The sequence below is a fragment of the Cavia porcellus genome, unplaced genomic scaffold (assembly GCF_034190915.1).
Source record: "Cavia porcellus strain 051 isolate PalLab524CR breed Dunkin Hartley unplaced genomic scaffold, mCavPor4.1 scaffold_5, whole genome shotgun sequence".
NCBI lineage: Eukaryota > Metazoa > Chordata > Mammalia > Rodentia > Caviidae > Cavia > Cavia porcellus.
In genome coordinates, this window is record NW_026947488.1 from 52716843 (window position 1) to 52736868 (window position 20026).

The window sequence follows — 20026 nt, forward strand, 5'->3', positions numbered from 1 at the left end:
TTGTTTTTGAAGCAAGGTTTCTATCATAGCCCAGGCTGGGCTCAAATTTGCCTTAATTCCTCTGTCTCAGCCTCCTGAGTGCTATAGATGTAGTGCATGGCCATTACACTCATTTATTGGTTAAGTTCTCTCTCTCTCTCTTTTTTTTTTTTTTTGGTTGATTTCTTGATGATAGTAATTTTTTTGGAGTGAGATGGGATTTCAGTGTTACTTTGCATTTCTCAAATGACCAGTGGTATTTTTTTATATATATATTTTTTATTTTTTATATATTTCTTTGCTGTTTTTACTTCTTCATCTGAGAAGTGTCATTTCAGATGCCTGTTTTTGAATTTGGTCTTTAAATTTGGGATTTGATTTTTTTTTTTTTGAGTTCTTTATATAATCTAGATGTTAGTCATTTGTCTGAGGAATAGCTGATAAATTTTTTTCTCCATTTTTGTGGATTTTCTCTTCACTATCAATGGTTTATTTTGCTGTGCAAAAGCTTTTAATATGATAAGATGTCAGTTGTTGATTCTTTGTAATATTTCTCATGTAGTTAGGGTTTTGTTCAGATTGTTTATGTTTTAATATTTAGATCTTTGATCCATTTTGATTATAAGTGCATCATGAGAGATACGGATCTAGGTTTAATTTTGGCATGTAGAAAACCAGCTTTACCAGCACCATTCATTAAAGAGGCTGTCTTTCTTCCAGTGAAGATATTTTGCCACTGTGTCAGAGATTAAGTAGCTGAATGTTCTTGGAGTTGTTTCCGTATCTTTTATTCAATTCCACTAATCTTCAAGTCTTCTTTTTTTCCTGGTACTATGCTGTTTCTAATCCCTTCCCTATTTTTTTTTGAGGCAGGCTCTCCTGACACAGTAGACTGTCCTTGACCTCAGTGTGTAGCCCAGGCAGGCCTCAAACTCATAGCAGTTTTCCTCTCTCAGCCTCCCAAGTGCTGAAATTACAAGTATGTACCATCATGCCAGATCCCAGGCCTTTTTAAAAATTTTGTATTTTATTTTTTTTCTTTTTTCTTTTAAAGAGATTAGACAAAAGAGGACATAACAAAGCAGATCAGAACAATTTAAGCAACACAGTATTTGACTACAAGACAACCCAATAGAACAGCAGCTACCATTAATGTCTCTTTCTTTGAAATACTTGAGCAAAAATTTTGTATTTAAAATTTTTTTTTTTTTTTTTTTTTTTTGTATTTTGACCCTTACTGAATCACCAGGTTGCCCAGGCTGGGCTTGAACTTGCAGTTCTCCTGTCTCAGCCTCCCAAGAGTACAGGGATTACAGACATGTGCATCATGTCCAATTTTATTTTTTCTTTTGATACAGGGTGTTTCTAGTTGTGATCTTCCTTTCTCAGTCTCTCAAATAGCCAGGATTACAAGATTGGGCCATTATGCCTGGCATATATTTATTTTATTTTTCTTTGGTACCGGGGATTGAACTCATGAACCTTATACTTGCCAGGCAGGTGCTTGGGCCCCTGAGCTAAACTTCCAGCCCTTTTTTTTTTTAAGTCAGTACCGGGGATCAAACTCACGACCTCATCCCAAGAGTACAGGGATTACAGACATGTGCATCATGTCCAATTTTATTTTTTCTTTTGATATAGGGTGTTTCTAGTTGTGATCTTCCTTCCTCAGTCTCTCAAATAGCCAGGACTACAAGATTGGGCCATTATGCCTGGCATATATTTATTTTATTTATTTATTTTTTTCTTTGGTACCGGGGATTGAACTCATGAACCTTATACTTGCCAGGCAGGTGCTTGGGCCCCTGAGCTAAACTTCCAGCCCTTTTTTTTTTAAGTCAGTACTGGGGATCAAACTCACAACCTCATGCTTGCAAGGCAGGTGCTATGCCGCTGAGCTAAATCCCCAGCCCCAATCTGGCACATATTTAAATAACTTTTTTTTTTTTTTTTTTTTTTTTGGTACTGGGCATCACACTTACAACCTCACGTTTACCAGGCAAGTGCTTTGAATTGCTGAGCTAGATCCCTGGCCCATATTTAAATAACTTTGAAGTCAAGTAAACTTTTATATCCTGTATGTTTGCCATGATCTCTTTTAGGCCTAAGATAGTAGAATAGATTTTGTGCGTATGTGTGATTATTAAGTTAATTGAACTCAGGGCCTTATGTATGTTAAGCACTCTACCCCTGAACCACATTCTTCTGCTCTTAGACTAGGTTTCATTTCTTATTTTATATCTAGGATTTCTTTCTTTCTTTCTTTTTTAAAATTTGAGACAGGGTCTTTCTGTGCGGCTCGGGCTGGCCTTGAGCTCGCTTTGTAGCCAAGGCTGGTCTCGAACTTGTAATGATCCTCCTGTCTCAACCTCCCAAGTGCTGGGATCATAAGTGTGTACTACCATGCCCAGCTGAATTCAAGATTTCTTAGAATTGTCTTTTATTAGGATGGAGAATGCCAAGAATTGCAGACTGTAGGAGGCATGGGTTGTGCTGGTGAAAGGGCTAGAAAGACTGCTGGGTACTGCTCTGGAGTAGGTGTCAGGCCACCTGCAGACAGTTGGTGGTGAAGAAAAGGCTGATCTCCTGTAGGAGAGATTTACAGTACAATGTTAAAACTGCCTGACAATGTGGACGCCAACTCTGCTTTCTGGGTGGGCTGCTCTGATGTTGTCCAGCACTAGAGATCCTTAGAGGAAGTCTCTGTTTCATTTCACACGTCAGTGGATGACTAGTAGGCAGCAGAGCCCAAACAGAATTATCCCAGGTGTGCTGGGATCGTGGCACATTTCTATAATCCCAGCACTTGGGAGGCTGAGGCAGGAGAGTTTGAGGCCACCCTGAGTAACATAATGAAACTCTATCTCAAAAAACAAAACAGAAACCAAATTGAAAATTGTCCCAGGCCAGTGGCTAACTTTTCTTTCTTTTGGGCTTTGAAAAAGTGTTTGTACAGGAAGTTCACTGAATCAGATGTCCTAGTAATCTAATAGTGTTTGTATTGATGTCAGTATTATTTAAAATTATGCCATAATTGTGGCTCCTTCTTCTTTTCGTCTCTTTCTTAAACTTGTGTCATAAACATGCACAGCTTTGTATTTTTGTGCTCTGATGATGGGATTGTCTGTCGCTGTTGTGGGCACCAATTTCTATTGAGTTAATTGTTCATGTGAATAACGTAGGCTCATTAGTGAGAAAGATGAGTAGTGGAAGTGGAGCTGGGCTGGTTGGTGGTCCCAGAGGATGGGTTGGGCCTGACACAGCTAGTTTTTTCCCAGTGTGCACAGATCTTGCAGAGTATGACCTACAGCACAACAGGGCTGGAACATTCCTTTCCAATCCTGCCTGCCTGTTGGGAAACAATAGGTGGTAAGGGGAGATTTGGAAATAAGTTAGTAAAAATCATGTTTTCAGAACAGTGAAACTACAGTTTGAAGAGTAGACTTGGAGCTGGGCCTGGTGGTGCATGCCAGTAATCCCAGTATTCTGGGAGGCTGAGGCAGGAGGATTGCAAGTTTTAACCTAGTCAGAGTAATTTAATGATTAGGGAGCTCCCTATCTCTGGTGATGCTTGATACTGGAAATTGGACTCAGGGCCTCGTTGTAAGTTAAACACACATTTTACTTTAGAAATAAAAAGAGAAGGCCAAATATGTGGTGAATTCCTATAATCCCAGCACTCAGAAGGCTCAAAAAAACCAGAAAGAAAAGAAAAAGAACGAGAGCTGGGGTTCACTGTGAAGGCCCTGAGTCTTCAGTCCCCATGAATACTCTAATACTCAGTCTCTCTTTGTCCTTGTGTTCAGCATTTTCATCTGTGTTCCTGCTCCCTGGAGCTGTTCTTGTTTTTTTTTATTTTATTTATTATATTTATTTATTTTTGAGATAAATTTTCACTGGTCTTTAACTCACTTTGTAGCTGGCCTCAGACTTGAAGTGATCTTTTATTTCAGCCTCCTGAGTATTAGGATTACAAGTGTGTGCCACCATGCCCAGCTTCTGGAGCTATTCTTAAATTGGTCCTAAGAGGTACCTTGGTCCCAAGGGCTGGCAGTTCAGGCAACAGTGAAGCAGAGAGCACACAGATAAATTATTATTTGGAATATTTCTCCTGTCCTTTTTTTGTTTTGGTTTTTTTTTTTTTTGAGATAGGGTCTTGCTGTGTACTTGCTGTGTCTTGCTGGCCTTGGACTCACTATGTAGCCCAGACTGGCCTCAGTCTCATAGCAGTCTTTGTGCTTTAGCCCCTGCTGCCCATGCTGCTGGAATTATAGGCATGTGCCATCATCGCTAGATATGTTACATTATTATTATTTTTTTTTCTCTCCTTTTGAGACAGGGCCTTGCTATGTAGTTCAGACTACATTTGAACTCCAGTATATCCCAGGCTGGTCTTGACCTCTTGGCAATCTTTCTGCCTTAGCCTCCTCCTGAGTGCTGAAATTATAGGTGTGTGCCACTATGCCCAGCTGTCTCTTACTTACTTACTTTCTTTCTTTCTTTCTTTATTGGTACCAGGGATCGAACTCATGACTGCCTGCTTGCAAGGTAGGTGCTTATGCCGCTGAGCTAAATCCCCAGCCCCATCTCTTACATTCTTAATAATGATTTTGCTCTGAGCTAGATAGTTTTTCATTTGCTTTCATTTTTTGTAACAGAGTTTTGCTGTGTAGTCCAGGCTGGGCCTTGAACTCATGAGAATCCTCCTTCCTCAGCCTCCTGAGTGCCGGGATTATAGCCATGTGCACCATGCCTGGCTGTTTTTTTTGAGACCCTTAAGCTCACTATGTAGCCAGGCTGGCCTCAATATTTGGAGTGATTCTCTTGCCTCAGCCTCTCTAGAGCTAGGATTATGGGCGTGCCACCACTCGCAGCTGAGCTAGTAAGTTTTGACTAGAAAAACACATTGCTGTATTTCAATTCATTGTATATTAGAAGTCTCCTTCTGTGTCCTAATGCCAGCTATTATATACCATTATTCCCATAGTGAATTTGTGGCACCTATTGCCCACCATGCTACTAATTGAGTAGTTCAAGAAGGGCAAACTTGGCTATCATGTCTCTGCACCCTATGCTTTAGGGTATACATTTTTAAAAATATTTTCTCTTTTTTTTTGCTACATTTACATGACCTAAACTCACTCTGCAGATCCTGTTTCACCCCACATTTAATAAGTGATAGACTCTGCCACTGTCAAGAAAAAGGAAAACTTTATCTCGTGGTGTTGGGGCTGGGGATTTAGCTCAGCGGCATAAGTGCCTGCCTTGCAAGCAGGCAGTCGTGAGTTCGATCCTCGGTAAGGGTAAAAAGGAAAAAGACAAAAAAAAAAAAAAGTTATTTCTATCTCGTGGTGTTTTAGCGCTCCCACCTTCCCTCTTTATTTTTTTACACTAATTTATACATTTTAATTGGTTGCATATATTGACATACTAAGATTTTTTTCTAAGAAGCATTATGTAATAAATGGGTACTATAAAAAGATCTGATTAGTTGAAAGTAACAAGTGTTAACAGATATATACAGAACTCAGCCTGATCAGCCTGGGTACAGGCCTGGGAAGAGCTGGGGTACCAGCCTTCCCAAGGAGCCAGGGGGTATGGGGACAGGATGAAGAAAAAAGACTACAAGACTGTTAAAAGAATCAGGTGCACAGGTTAGCTGTGAACAGTTCATTCCCCTCAGTGGCCAGTAAACCCATGATTCCCATGCTGATTCTGTGTCAGAATTTTTTGTCCTTATGCTAGGTTTGGGGTTCATAGAGGGTGGGAACTGTGGAGGTATGGACTGGTGTGGGTGCCTGCGTAGGTGCCTGCCTGCATGTGCATAGTGCAGGGAAGGATTGAGGTTCCTTTTGGCAGCTAGCTGTGAGAGATAATGTCTGTTGTGTTAAAAGGAGGTGGCCATGTTTGAAGGCCTAAGTGTGTTCTTGGTTCTAAGACTCAGCAGCTGCAGCTCTCAGCTGAGAGCTTGACCTGGTGGATCTTGTTCAGTTTGATGGGTGCAAGGAATTCATTGTACAGCTCCACTTCCATTTCTTGGTTAACAAGTTCTGTGCAATTGTCTGGAATGCCTGCTCCACATTGGTGGCCCCTTTGGCACTGGTCTGAAAGTAGGCAGTGTTGCCAGGCATGGTGATGTATACCTGTAATCCCTGTAATCAAGAGGCTGAGACAGGAGGATCTTCAGAAGTTTGAGGCCAGCCTGGGCTAGTGAGTTCAAGGCCAACCTAAATTACAGAGCAGGACCTTGATTCCCCACCTCCACCCCTAAAAAAATTCAAAAAAGGAAAAAGTAGGGGATGTTGTTTGTGCTGTAGCACCTGGTTTGTTTTTTTCTTCTTCATCGCAACTGTCTGTTTTCGAGGTTGCTCTTGTTCCCTACCATAACTAGGGAAGTTCTTTGGGTCGCAGGGGCTGGCCTAGAAGAGGGACTCATTTTTCCAGCAGTCCAGGGTTTTGAACATTTTGCGGGCTGTCACATCAAACACCAGCACACAGCAGTCTACACCATGCTAGAGGGCCACGCTGAGGGACTGGAACCCTTCCTGACTGGCCGTGTCGGGGTCCGCATGTGACTAGTCTGTCATCCATCACTTCCTCCTTGGTCAGGAGGTCTGTACTGGCTGTTGAAGTTCTTGTTCACATACTGGTTCATGAGTGTTGTCTTTTCAACTCCTAAATCTTCCAGGATGAAAATCTTTAGCAACATATTCTTCCTCAAGGTCATTCTTCAAATGTTGGGGTCCCTGGGCTGGGAATGTCACGAGGGCTCCTGCTGAGGAGGAGACAACTGAGAGGAGGGGCAGGGAAGGCCAAGCTCTGGTTCTCAAAGATTCCACCCTGCTCTCCCAGCCTTCAGCACTGCTTCCAGCGCCAGCTCCGTGGGCTTTATCTTCCCTCCTCTTCTATTTCTTGTTATTGATGAGAGTTGGATAATAACTCAGTGTGAATGAAAGTAAGGGTAAACTTACTCATGTCTTTTAGTCTGGGTATAAATGGAAAAGCACCTTGTCAGTATTCGTTAATTCTGGTGTGCATATCCTTTGACCCAGGAATTCCATCTTCAGGGTTTTATCTTCAGATATAGTCTCAGAAGAAATAAGAATGTGTGAGAGGGTGCCCTGGAGAGTAGAATGTGCAGGATTTGAGTTTGCTGCACACAGCAGGGGCTGAGGAGGAGGTAGAGCTATCCATTGAGGCTGAACTCTCCCAATTCTCTTCTCATCAGTTTAAAAAAGGAACAGGGCTGAGAGTGTATTGCTCAGTGGTGAGGCTCTGAGTTCAATCTCAGCCCAAAAGGAGGGGAAAAAAAATCCCAAAAAACAAAAATAGAGTGATGAAGTGTATCATATTTTCTGACCTTTGTTTTTCTTTTTTTTTTTTTAAATGGGTCCTGCTGTATAGTTCAGACTTGAACTCATTTTATAGCTCAAGCTGGCCTTGAACTCTTGGTGATCGTTCTGTCTGAATGAAATAAAATGAGTAGGAGACCTGTGGTGTTGCTTGTGTTGGTGCTCTAGGAGGCTAAGGCAGGATTGTGCCTGGGCAAGTTAGCAATTTAGCAAGGCCTTTTGTCACAAATAAAAAGGGCTGGAAATATGCTGCAGTATGAAGGCCCTAGGTTCAATCCCCAGTACTACAAAGAAAAAAGATATCTATTTATGTGTTTAGAGGCATAAGGTTAAGAATATCATTTGTGGAGATACTGAGAAAACCCAGCTTGCTCACTTGAGGGCCTCTTTTCACTTATACTCTACCAAATGGTTTTACCTTTGTGTATATTACATTTTTTCCTCTCTTGGTACTGGGGTTAGATCTCAGGGCCTTTGCACTGAGCTACATCCACAGGCCTTTTTAACGCTTTAAAACTTTTTTTTGTTTTGCTTTTGTTTGAATCAGGGACTTGCTATATATTTCAGGCTTGCCTTGAACTTGCAACAATCCTCCTTGCCTCAGCCTCCTGAGTGCTGGAATTAGAGATACGCATCATGTATACCTGGTTTTAAAAACAGGTCTAGATATATAGCTCAGTGACACAAGCACCTGCTTGGCAAGTGCATGGTCCTGAGTTTGATTTTCAGTACCAAAAAAAGAAAAGAATCCCCAAATATTTTTTAAAAAAATTTTTTAGCAGCAGCAAAGTTGCACATTCATTAAAGGCAAGAAAAAAACAGGCTCTGCAGAGTGAGTTTGGGCCAAGTGAAAGTAAGAAAAAGGAGGATAAATGATAAAAAAAAATCACAGCATAGTGTCAGCTAGGGTAGAGACACAGTAGCAAAAACATTTTAAACTTATGAGGCAGGATCTCCCCTAAGTTGTGGAAGCTGGTCTGAAGCTTGTGTATGAGAACAACATGGGTAACATAGCAAGATCCCAACTCAAACAACAAGAAAGGGCCCAGATAGTGTTGGGATTTGAGACGTGTGCCACCACACTGTCAGTGTGAATGACTGTCACTGTATTAAGTCCAAAGAGGAGGCCAGGCAGCTGATGGCATTATTGTGAGTGGATTGTTATATAGTGCATCCGATATTGGCTGATGCCGCCTAAGCTGCCCAGCATTCTGTAGCTCAAGGGCCTTGCAACTGTGGGACAGTCTAGTCTGCTTTTTCCTCCAGAAGGAAAGCTGCTGGTAAGAGAAGATACAATTATTTTTAATTTAAAGCAAACATAGCTTAATGTAGTAATTTAAGCCTCCACTGTGACATTTTCTTCCATTATAACTCAAAGTCACTTAAACAAAATGCTTTTTTTGGTATATTTTGTGTTTGTAGTGTTTCCAGAGGAAAACACTTTTAAAATACCCTTGTTTCCCTTTGTAACCTTGGGGCTTAGGGACCTGGTAAGAATTTTTGATTGCAATTAGGAGCTTGGTTCCTGCAGTCTGTAACCCTAGAGGACAAATGTAGGGGTGTGAGTGAGCAGTGGGGCAGGGATTGTGTTGTGTGTAGCTATCAAAATCAATGTGCCTGTTTTCCCTTTCTGTTCCATTCCATTCCTTTCTTTTCCTTTCCTTTTTTTTTTTTTCTTTTTTTGAGACAAGGTCTTGCTGTGTAATTCAGGCTGGCCTTAAACTCACTATGTAGCCTGGGCTGGCCTCAACTTCACAGTGATCCTCCTGCCTCAGTCTCCTAAATGCTGGGGTTACGGGCATACACCACCATGCCTAGCCTTCTTCTCTTCTCTTCTCTTCTCTTCTCTTCTCTTCTCTTCTCTCTCTCTTCCCTCCTGGGAATTGAACCCAGGGCCTTTACATTGGACTAAACTGTCTTTTTAAATTTTTTGAGACAGGGTCTTGCTAAGTTTTTTTTTTCTTTTTTTTTTTTTTGGCTTTTTCATTTTTATCGGTACAGGGATCGATCACGACCGCCTGTTTGCAAGGCAGGTGCTTATGCCGCTGAGCTAAATCCCCAGCCCCCTTGCTAAGTTTTTAAATTGTTCAGATGAGGCTGAGATCCTTCTGCCTTGGTCTACCAGAGTGCTAGGATTGTAGGTATGTACTTCTGCATCCAGATAAAATCAGGAAGTTTTATAACAGTGGTATAATACTATTACGTAATCTGCAGTACATATTTAACATTCCTTCAACTGTTCTAGTATCATCTCATTAGCTTCGTGTGGGTAGGCATAAGGCTAACTTGACTTGTCCCGAGGACATCTCTCCTGAACGAGGTCCTTTACAGTTTTTTCCACTCTAAATTGCTGTTTGTTTGTTTGTTTTTAAATTGCTGTTTTATTTTGAGACATGTCCCACTAAGTTGCTGAGCTGCTCAGGCTGGGCTTGAACTTGTGACCCTCTTCAGCCTCTCCAGTAGCCATGACGACTAGTACAGGTGTGCACCACTTGTTTGGTACTTGTGTTCTCATCATGATTTGAAGGTCTTCACTACTTTTCTGGTACAATAAGATTTCATGTCATATCCTGTGCCCAGGTTCTGTTTTATTGTTTTGGTTGGAAAGTTGCTATGTTACCTATGTTATTTCTCATGCAGTATTTGCAGGCTACCATAGCCTCTGTAGGTACCAAGATTTGAATGCATGGTATATGAGTTTATTTTGTTGTTGTTGTCTTTTTGAGACAGGATCTCTCAATGCAGTTCAGGCTGGCCTTGAGCTCACTTTGTAGGCCAGGCTGGTCTTAAACTCACAATGATCCTCCTGTTTCAGCTTCCTGAGTGCTGGAATTACAAGTGTGCACCACCATGCCCAGCTATGTATGTTTATTTACTGAAGAAAATTTAAAATTGATTTTAACTCTGGTTACTTCAGCATAGGATTAGGGGCTGACCTAGCTAAAGTGATAGAGTGCTTGCCTAGCATGTGGGGGGCCTGCCGTCCTCATCTCAGCACAAAAATGTTATGGAGTTGGCTTCAGTTTATTCATGTTGCACTTGAATAAAGGTGTTTCAAGGGTGTCCAGTTCTTGGTTTTTGTTTTCAGTGAAAAAGTGAACATGTGACAGACTTTGATAGTGTTTCCTCCACCCAGTAATAGACTTTGAACTCAAGGCCTTTGCACTGAATTGCATCCCCAGCCTTGTTTTAAATTTTTGAGATTGCGTGTTGTGGCAAATGCCTATTAATTGCAGCACTCAGGAAGTTGAGGCAGGATAGCCACAAGTTCAAGGTCAGCTGGGCTACATAATGAAACCTTGTCTCTTTTTTTGTTGTTCTTGAGACAGTCCTTCTATGTACTTCAGGCTGGCCTTGAATCCACTATGGAGCCCAGGGTGGCTGTCCTTGAACTCTTGGCAGTCTTTCTGGCTCAGCCTCCTGAGTGCTGGGATTGGATTACAGGTGTGTGCCACCATGCCTGATGAAACATTTGTTACCTAAGTAAAAACCACAGTCCTCAGTAGGATCTTTCTGGGATCTCACTGTTGCTACCTACCCTGACCTGCCTTAAAACAAGGGGAATAGACAAGGAAGTATAGGCTACGCAGAGATGCTCCTTTTCCTCGAGATGGAAGCAGCTCTCAGTTCTCTGCCATTTTGCCAGCCAGCCTTAGATCAAGATGTTTAGCAGATGCTTAGAGGAAAACTTAGACTTCTTTGGGATGAGGAACTAAAAAGTTGAGTACATTCGCCAGTTAGCAGAATCCTGAATCTGCAAAGACACCTCAAAAAGTCATTGTGGGCTAGCAGAAAGGCCGCATTCAAAAGTGCGAAGCAGGAAGTTCTCCCAGCAAACTCATGACCTCAGAGTTTCCATCCCTCACACCCCAAGAATTGGTACAACAGCTTGAGGGCTGGGTCCATCCTGTGAGATGAAACCACAGCTAATCCAAAGGTTTATTTCAGTGTGCAGATGTACTTTTCACATTACTTACACTTTATCCACAGATCTCAGATATGGTTTATTTTCTCTTACAGATTGATAATTCAAAGGGTAGTCAAAATACACAGTGAATGTTATGTAACAAAATTATTAAAGACACATTGCTAATAACCCCCCTCAAATTTACTCCCACTCCCACATGAACTGACTTTGTGAATAGTGTCCTTGGAAATGGTGATCAAAACTGTGAATGCTGCTGAATGCCATCCAGCGGAAAGGCAGGCTTGTGAAAACTTTAGAGTGTATACTCTTCCACTTGATCTGGCACCTCATGACTTCTGGCTCTTCTCCCAAAGTCAAAATGACCGTGAAAGATGGATATTTTAAACCAGGCATGGTGACGCATGCCTGTAAGTCAAGCATTTGGGAGGCTGAGGCAGGAGAATTGCTGTGAGTTTAAGGCCAAACTCAACTAGAATGAGACCCTGTCTCAAAAAATTTTTTTAATTGATTCAGAACATTAAGGCATCCACAATGGGATAATGAAAGATATTCATGAAAGAAGATTTCCAGAATTGCTTTAGAAAGTTTTGAGAGCTGGATGAGGTAGCTCATGCCTATAATTCCAGCATGAGAGAGGCCAGATGCAGGAGGATCACCATGAGTTTAAGGTCAGCCTAGACAACAAGGTGAGACCTCGTCTCAAAAAAAAAAAAGAAAAGAAAAAAAGAAAATTCATAAAAATGATGGAGTAAGTGTTCTTAAAGCAAAAGGAGAATATTTTGAGGAAGTATTAATGGCAGTGTGTCTTTTACTGTACTAACATTCATCAGTCACACCCCACTTTTGTCCAATTGGGCCTTGAATTAACAGTTTTTCTGCCTCAGCCTTCTGGGTAGGAGATGTGTGAGCCACCATAATATATTCTTTTTTTTTTGTCTTTTTTGTTTTTATCGGTACCAGGGATCAAACTCACGACTACACACTTGCAAGGCAGGCGCTTATGCCACTGAGCTAAATCCCCAGCCCCCATAATATGTTCTTGATAAGACAGATCCCTTACATTTATTATTCCCTTGTCCATTTTTTACTCAGAGTTTTTAATCCTTGGATTCTAAAATTCAGGAATTAATTTGTAAATAATTACTATGGAGTGAAAAATACTTTTAGCTTCGTGCTAAGGGAACAGAGATGACTGGGAGGACAGTGTGTCTTTGAAGGTTTCTTCATGTAGACCTTGAGTGTAAACCATCTGCAGAGAGCCGTTGGGGCCTCAGAGCTGTGAGCAGGAGGAAAACACCTGGGTGTTTTCAGTTTATGGGCATAGTGGTGTGCCTAACCAGGGCATTCTCTGCACCTGTGCTGTGGCCTGAGAGTGGCTCAGCACCCTCTGCTGGGGAAAGTGGGCAGGATGGCATCTGGTGGGGCCTGGCCCAGGAGCTGTGCTTGGCCAGTTCACAGGGAACTGTGCTCTTGGAAAAAGCCTGATTCTGAGGCGCCACCTGGCAGATGTCTCTGTCTTTCTCACACTGGTCTGGCTCATTGTTCTAAAACCTCGCAATAGAGTGACCATACTTTTACAGAGCAGAGATTTTGAGAGTCTGCAAGATTGTCTTTCTCGGCTGTTTGTGTCAAACTTTGAAAGTATGTACGTTATACTGTCGTGGAAGTTTGTGATTCTTCAAAATTTGCATCTGTGACAAGGCTGAAGTAGATAAAAGGATCAGTTCGAGGCTTCTGTGAATACTGAACCGAGGCAGTGGGTGCTAGTTTTGTGTGGCTCTCTTATAAACGAAGTGTGTTGATCTGGCAATTTCTGGCATGAAAGAAATGCTCTTGATGGTCAAATTCTAACAACATGGCTGAAAGGAATGTGTAGGTCACAGCCTTAAGCACTGACAATTGAAGTATTGCTTAAATACTTGATGCAGTGGCACTTCTGAGTGACTGTGCAAGAACTTGTAATCATGAGCTGGAAGACCCCTGATTTTCAGCTTCTGAAGCATTGAACTCTGGGCTCCCACCCTATACCAAAGGACTGCAGTTAATGTTGAGCGGGCCAGGGGACTCCAGGAAGCTAGGGTGGCCAGTTATCTCAGTCCTATTCTTTGGAGTCTGATTAGTCAGGAAGACTAGCAGCTGTTACACCCTTTTTTTGTTTGTTTGTTTGTCTTTTTGAGACAGGGTTTCTTTGCAGTTCAGGCTGGCCTTGGGCTCATTTTGTAGCCCAGGTTGGTCTTGAACTCGCAACGATCCTTCTGTCTTAGTCTCCCGAGTGCTGGGATCACAAGTGTGAGCCATCATGCCCAGCTCTGTTATACTTTTTTAAAACTTAATTCACTGAAATCAAATTAGCATATTAGTTTTAGAGTTATCGCACTTATTTTTAATCTTTCGTAGTGCAATGGAACTAATTTGTTTTTATTTACATATTTTTGTCTTTTTGAGATAGGATTTCACTGTGCAATTCAGGCTTGCCTCAAACTCAATTTGTAGCCCAGGCAGGCCTCAAACTCACAGTGATCCTCCTACGGCAGCCTCCCAAGTGCTGAGGTTACAGGCATGCGTCACACCCGGCCAACTTTTATTTTGAATGTATAAATCAAGTGGCCATCACTTTCATGCTTGGAAATTGTTTGGGGAATTTAGTGGAAGTCCTTTCTCTGTACTTTGCAGACATTGCCAAGTACCTGTCTACTAAGTGCCAGGCATCTTTTGGAAGGAAACAGCAGCAGAAGAAAAATGCTGCCAGGATCAAGTGGTGGGCCACTTCTCCCCTTCTCCCTCCTTTCTTCTCAGGGCAGCTCTCCTCATCCAGGTTTGACCCCAAAAAACAATGGATGATCCTGGTCCCACAGTGTGGCTGTATTCTTTATTTTGGTGCTGAGTTGGGGAAGGGGTAGAATAATGAGAGGGAGCTACGAGAACTACGTGACAACTTTCCGTTTCCAGTGAACACCTACTTGAAAAATGCCTATTGATAATATATTGAAAGTATAATCACGTATCACATAGTAGTGGGAAGGCTTTCAGAGAAATGTGTTGTTAGTTGGTCATATGAACTTATACAAACCTAGATCATATAGCTTACTGTACACCTAGGTTAGGTGAGATAATCTGCTGGTCCTAAGGTGCAGACCTAGGTGCAGCATGTGACTGTCCTGAATGCTGTAGACTGTTTTTGCACAGTGGTATTTGTGTATGTAAATCCAACTAACCATTCAGAAGTTACAGTAAAAATATGACCTAAGAGATTTTTAAGAAATAGAACACTTAATGTGAATGGAGTGTGCAGGCCTGGCAGTTGCTGTGGGTGAGTCAGTGAATGAACTCAGAGACAGTGAGTGCATGTTGAAGGCCTGGGATGTACTGTACACAACTGTAGTCTTTAAAAATACATTTAGGCTGCACTGAATTTAAGAAGTGTTTAAGTACAATAATATCTTATTGAAACTTTTTTTTTCTTTTTGAGACAGTTGAGCTTACTTTGTAGCCCAGGCTGGTTGTGAACTTGCAACTTGCAATGATCCTCTTGCCTCAGCCTCCTGAGTGCTGTGAATACAGACAAATTTCTGGTGTGTTTTATGGGGGCACATGCCTGTAATCACAGTACTTGGGAGGCTGAGGCAGGAGGATTATTGCAAGTTTGAGACCATCCTGGGCTACAAAGTAAGCTCATGGCCAGTCTGGACCACATAGCAAGACCCTGTCTCAAACAGATAAAAAAAAAAAAAAGTAACTACATGATTGCAGTTAAGAGGCTTGGTCACAAGTAGCAAGCCACTGGCCGACTGCTTCAGGAACACCACTGTCTTGCCTCTGTGGTGCCAGTGAGGATGATCCAGATGGTCCTGGGGGTAATAGTAGCTTGCAGTTTCTTCATGTGCTGAGTATAGGGTTTTTTTTTTTTTTGCCATGGCTAAACAACTGTCAGGCACATCTTCAGTAGGGTAGTATCTAGGCATTTTGTGAAGCTTAACCATTTGGGTACTGTTGTAGTCAGGGGTTGTGCACAGAGAACAATTAGAATCAGGACGTGGAGTTTATAATATTTTTATAATGGTCACTGGGAGTTAACACAAGAAAATCTAGGAAATCTGTCTGCAACACCAAAGATATAGAATATTTAGTAAAGGGCCTAAATCCCAAAGCAATATCCTACATGAGTCCAGATGAAAACCAAGAGCTCATGACAATGCCTCCCACGAGTCCAACTGGAGGTCCAAAGCCCACAAGAAGGACTCAAGCCAGTCTTACGGATCCGTGCCAGGAAGGCCCAAAGGTCAGCGGTGGAAGCCACAAAGTCCATGCCAGCGGGGTGAAGGAGCCGTGCTGGTAGGTTGAGGGTTCTACACTGGAGCCAATAAGTCACACTCACAACAAAGACCAGGGCTATCCTAAAAGGCACTACAACCATCCTCAGTGACATGGAGGCCCCGAGCTCCTCTGACAACAAGCAGGAAGCCATTGTGACAAGTTCATCCTGGAGACCAAGCAGCACACGTCTTCACTTCCACAGCCAGGAAGCAATATTCATTGTGAGGACCAAAGCTTTTCCAGGAGAACCAACGGCTCAAACAGCAACTCATAGGAGAACCCACAATGCCTCAATGAAACAACACGGCAACGCATTCTCCACCTCTGTATGCTGGCAACTTTCCTCAGGGGGAGCATCTATGCTCAGTGCCGTGCTGATATAATCCAACTGGCATTAAATTGACCACCAGTTCTTAATTTATAACAGGTACCACAAACTTTTTTTTTTTTTTAATCTGTACTGGGATCAAACTCTCGACCATGCACTTGCAAAGCAGGCGCTTATGCGGCTGAGCTAAACACCCAGCCCCACCACCAACTGGTTTTGTGACAGTAGCAAGAACCTCCTTTCTCTTCACAGCCTTGGACTTAGCAGCTGAGTAGTTCCTCTTTTACACAGCCTTTCTGCAATACATAGCAGATGGGGACAGGACAGGGTTTTGGCTGAGGTAGGGCTGACCCTTCTTGGACTTTCTGGCCTTCACATTACCCTTTATAACTGTGCCAGAGGCTCCAGTCCTCTTGGCTTGAGGTTTCTTCTGTTTAGTATCTGGCTTCTCAGCATTTTCGCCTGTCATCTTGCAAGATGAGCAAGGGCTGTTTTTAAAATTTTTCATTGTATTTTAAACTTTTTGCTAAAAACAAAGATATATATTAGTGCAGGTGCAGCAAGGTTAGAATCATCAGTGTCACTATCTTTCATTGCCATGTCTTGTCCTGCACAGGCAGTAACACTTATGGAACTGTCACCTGTGACTTCAGCAGTGCCCTGTTGGAATGCCTCTTGAAGGACCTGCACAAGGCTGTTTTTCTTGTTGCTGCTGTTTTTTTGTTTTGCTTTGCAGTATTGGGATTGAACCCAGCACCTGTGCACTGAGATATATCCTTACCCCTTTTTTTGCCTCAGCCTTCCAGAGTGCTGGAATTGTAGAATTCCAGGATTCCAGCAGGGAAGGAAGGCTTATTTCCTGGGAAGAGTGTCTAGGCAGAGTGGGTCATAAAGGGCCTGGTGCCTCCCCTACCTTATTTTATAGTTAGCTTCCCCTGCTCTTATTCTCCACTGCTGGGAATTGAACCCCTGTGCCTGCTTGGTAGGTGATCTACCACTGAACTACAACCTCAGATCACTTCTTTCTCCTTAAGTACAAGGAGGGCTTTCTGAGGAAATGATATGAAGTATCATAAACACATAAACCAATAGTAGTTGTTAAAGTATTAATGTATTGTACATAATTGTATTGTCCTATTTTTATATGACTGGCAGATTTGTGTGTGCCAGTATTATCACAAATGTGCTACTAATGCACTGTGCTATGATTTAAGCAATAGGAAAATTTCAGCTACATTATAATCTTACAGGGCCACCACCATACATGCGATCCTGAACATGTCTTTAGTTTATTACCACAGGTGTGTGGTAGTTTGGAAATATGTATAAATCTTAGTTGAATGTATGAAATTTGGAAAGACTGCATAGCAAACGAAGCCTCACACATACTATGGGGTGAGTAATCAGTAAATGTACACTGAAAGTATAAATTGTTGGGCTGTCTTAGATAATTGTAGTTTGCTTTAATTGGATTCTTAGATACCACAGAGTGTGAGAATGTGCTTCCCACTTGCACCCTCCTGAGGCTGACCACTGCCTCTTGCACCTCCTTTACCCCTTTGCCCAGCCTCCAGTTCCTGACCACAGCAGCCAGATTTGGCGTGGTTCTTGTCTTTGGACTCACTTTACCCTTGTCCCACCCTGGGCATCTTCTCTCTTCATGGGAATGCTATTAAAGCCTCCTAAAGTGTTTTTTTCTGAAGTCATTGGTGTGATTCTGAGCAGTGTTTTCTTTTTTCTGTTCTCTTTTTCTTGCAGTGATGAGGATTGAACTGAGGCCTTACACCTGCGAGGCTAGCATTCTATTACTGAACCATACCTCTGGCCCCTGAGTAGTGTTTTCTGAGCTATTTCCCATGGCTAAGTATACATAACAAGATACACCATCTTAACCATTTAGAAAATATTGTGTTGATGTGTGATTGTTCCTGGAGATTGAACCTAGGGACTCATGCAGTGCTCAGCCTGCCCTTCAGTACTGAGCAACACTCCTGCCTACACCAAACTTTAAAGATTAAAAAAAAAAAAACACAAACCCATTAACTGTACCATCTGAATGAATTTTAACTGTAACCATTGAGCAGTGAGTAATGTTTAACTGCCTCATATGGTGGTTCTGTGGAGTGTAGAAAAATTTTCAATGAGCCCTGTCACATAAAATGTTAAAAATCTACTCAGGTTAGAAACCAGGCCCAGTACAGAATGTATTCAGCCCTGGATTTTGTCTTTTTTGCTTTTCTTTAGGATATGTTCACCTGGATGAATTTATACGTGGGTGTTACATCTTTTCTTCCTTCTGGCCTTTGTTAGAAAAAAACAAACTATGATCAAAAACCACTGCCTTTTGTATGTACTTCTTTTTCATATCGGTAATAAGTGAGAGTTTTCAAGAATTTTCCAAGTGAGAGACGTGTTCGGAGTACTTTTCTGCTAGCATATCATAAGTGGTATTTTTTCCCCCACATATTTTTACCATCTTTGACTCTTGCTGTATGTGTCACTTGGGTGCCCTTCAGTTCCCCAGTGATTGCCCTCCCATCATGGTGATTGTTGCATATCACTAGCAGGCCAGGAAGGAACTCACTCTCTGGCAAAGAAACCTCATTCTGCCTCCTGACCAGGAGAAATTTTAGGGTAACGGCTTGACTTTTCATCAGTGACTTGGCTAAAGACCTCCCTCATCTGATGGCAGGTCATACAAGGGCCTGTTTTTAATGGAAGCTGAGAAATTTGCGTGTCATTTGCGAATATGGAGCCCTAATAAACACACTTTGTTTTTTCTTTTGTGTTGGGTTCATCTTACTGGCTTTCAGGTTGAGCTGGTTTAAAGTGGTTAACTTTCTAGGTTTTTATAGTAATGTGACACTTATCAGCTAATATTTAACTTCTGGGTGTCTGGGTGTCTTTTTGTTAGATGGAACATGAAGTGTTGTTTTAAGATTTCTGCTCTCTCTCTCTCTTAATTTTCTTAAGTCTCTTAATTTTTTGTGTAGTCCAGGCTGGTCTTGAACTCACTATGTAGTCTATGCTGAAGAGACATGATATTTTATTTAATCTTTTTTAAAAATGAAAACCCCAATTGCTTTAAATGTGTTAATTATTACCAGGCTGAAAGGTAGCTGTTTAACAGCATAAGTACTATTTTTAGTTAGATGCCTGTGGGGAACAGGGGCTTCCAGGAGTGGTGCAAGTGATGGAGGTGGGCTCCTCTGCCTTATTTCATTTGGATATATAATGAATTGTCACACAACTGTTCCTTCATTCTTGGAAGTGAAAACTAGAAGCAGTTCTGTCAGACTTCTTTGGTTAAAATATTTGAAAGTTTTACTCACTCCTGTGTTTTCTGCCTATGAGGAAGCTGGGTTATTCTGAGTTGTATTTATGCTGCCTATGCATGTGTACCTTGTGTTTATTAAGTGGAAAACATTTGCTGTGCTCAGTGGATCTGTTGTGTGCATCAGACAGGACACTAACTACTGGGAGGCGGGAGGTGGGATGAGTGGAGCTGCTTCCCTTGAAGCTGAGGCTGGGATTCCAGGATTCCAGCAGGGGAGGAAGACTTCCTGTTTTCTGGGGCAGAAGGGTGTCTAGGCAGAGTGGGTCATAAAGGGCCTGGTGCCTCCCCTACCTGCTGACATGCTTCAGATGTGTCTAGATAAGGTTGTTATTATTAACAGGAAGGGCCAGAAGAACTCTCTTGTACACTATCACAGATGCCTGTTGTATAATGATTTTAATTCCTTAGCTGCATTCCTGATGACTGATTGGGTAAAGTTAAAATACACCTGCTTCAGAGGCAGGAAGAGCACAAGAGTCCCATCTGAACAATTTAGTGGGACACTGTCTCAAGGTAAAACAATTGGGCATGGTGGTGCATGTCTTATTCCAGCACCCTGGGAAGCTGAAGCAGGAGGATTGAAAATTTTTTGGTTTTTTGCAAGCTTGAGCCTCGCCTGCATAAGTTGGTGACTTGCTGAGACCTTACTCCCAAATACAAATGAATAAGTGAACAAATGACTGGGGGTGTAGTTAGTGTGAAGAGCCAGGGTTCAATCCACAGCATCATAATAAGCAAAATTTTAAAATGAAATAAAAAGGGATGGGAATGTAGCATTCAGGAATAGG

General features: G+C 42.0%; 1 protein-coding gene and 1 pseudogene across 6 annotated transcripts in view; one reads left to right on the forward strand and one right to left on the reverse strand.

The window, feature by feature from the left end:
• Positions 1 to 20026, forward strand: part of Dag1 (dystroglycan 1) — a 67011-nt gene that overhangs the window by 21385 nt on the left and 25600 nt on the right. The gene's annotated exons all lie outside the window — the stretch shown is intronic.
• LOC100734099 (ras-related protein Rab-7a-like) lies at positions 5920 to 6706 on the reverse strand (annotated as a pseudogene).